Source organism: Octodon degus, unplaced genomic scaffold (assembly GCF_000260255.1).
Source record: "Octodon degus isolate 3935 unplaced genomic scaffold, OctDeg1.0 scaffold00091, whole genome shotgun sequence".
In the NCBI taxonomy this organism is placed as follows: domain Eukaryota; kingdom Metazoa; phylum Chordata; class Mammalia; order Rodentia; family Octodontidae; genus Octodon; species Octodon degus.
Window position 1 is genome coordinate 2752729 of NW_004524667.1, and position 1718 is coordinate 2754446.

Consider the following 1718-nt stretch of genomic DNA (forward strand, 5'->3'; position numbering starts at 1 on the left):
TTTTTTTTTTTTTTGGCAGAACTGGGGATAGAACTCAGGCCCTTGGGCTTGCCAGGCAAGTGTGTATTCTACTGAGCCATCTCCCTGGCTCCAATCAGACATATTTTGAAATACATTGTTATTCTGGTGTAAAAATTGAACATATAAATGAGGACCAAAATGTATAACAGATTTTGGGAAATGTGAAGAAAACGTTCAACTAAGAAGGGGGAACATAAATTTTTAGGTTTTGTTTATATTAACGCATTAGCAGTATGTGAAGCCATTGGCTAAGAATTCTTTTTTAAAGGTTTATTTTATTCTTTTGCTTTGTGGTTTCCTTCCTCTACTCATTTTTAAGATTTACATTTCATGACTCATTAGGCCCCTCTCATTTTTTAATGCCCATAGTTTATCCCATCTGTTCTTATCCAGGATTTACTGCCAATTCTCAATAGCCCCTTTTTTCTTTTGAGTGTGTTGTTTGTGTCAACTTGAGTAAGAGGAGCTCAACTAAATCGGCTCAGCAATTCCACACTGTAAGATGCAGAAGTCCCACCCTAGGGTGGCTTGTCACCTGGATGGTATAAAGGAGAAATGAAGGGTAGAACCACTTCTTTTCTTGGAGGAGCTCTAGTCTCTACCTTCACCCTGGAGGTCTTCTGGCTTCCAGCAGAAACTTCTGGCCACATCCTTCAGTTTTCCAGCACAGACTCTTCAGCTTTCAACTGGAGACCCATTGGCCTCCTGGTACACTGCAGTGAGCTACAGAACTCTGACTGAATCCTTCCATCTCGTGTGCAAACAGATTCTTTGCACTCTTCTACATCTGACTCTCTGGGTGACCATTTTAAGCCAATTTTGTAGCATCTCGTATATTCGTACATCTTATATTATCTAGTAAACACTGATACAGACAAGGTCTCATTGTAGGTACTCACAAGTTGGGCTTAAGCACCTTACCTATCTCAGGTTGGTAATGACAAGAGGCAGCTGAGGAATGGGGTTGGTCACTATCTACAGAACAGGTCATCTTATCCACTTGTTAAAGAACTCTTCTGCCCGAGGTCACATTTTGATGAGTGGTTACGTGTGGAACAAATATGGCTGCAGCTGTCTACTTGCAGGGGTGCTGTATAACACACAGAATCATCTGTAAACCAGGCCCTAGCCTTCTCTTCTGACAGCTGATCACACAGTACATACCACAGTCACAGGTGTATTCCAGGATGAAGGCAATATGGCTATTCTCCTGCCTCTGCCTCCTGAATCCTGAGATTACAGGAGTGCACAATTATACCTGGCTTCAATATTGGTCTTAGAAAAATTAATCCGGAACATTTGTTATTTAGAACTCCCTAGTGCTGTTAAGGATCAACTCCAAAAGAGCCCTGCATGGGCCAGGGATATAGCTCAGTGGCACAGCACCTGCTTGGTAAGTGCAAGGTTGTGACTTTGAATGATACATTAAAAAAAAAAAAGGGTCCTGCAGGGTGTACCCTCCTTTTACCTCAAGTAGTATTTTGTCACTTCCCACATTCTATTGAACAAATGGAAGTCTTAACTGAATATTTCTTGAAGCTTCTAAGTTCTTGTTTTCTGGCCCTGACCTATGCATTATTGTATTCCTTGCTTGTAGTAGCAAGTACTTCCTATAATCCTTTTATTGGATAGTTGTCCTTCCTTTTTAATATTCCTACACTTCTTGGTCAGGCCACTTCTTTCAGGATTTCTGCTTT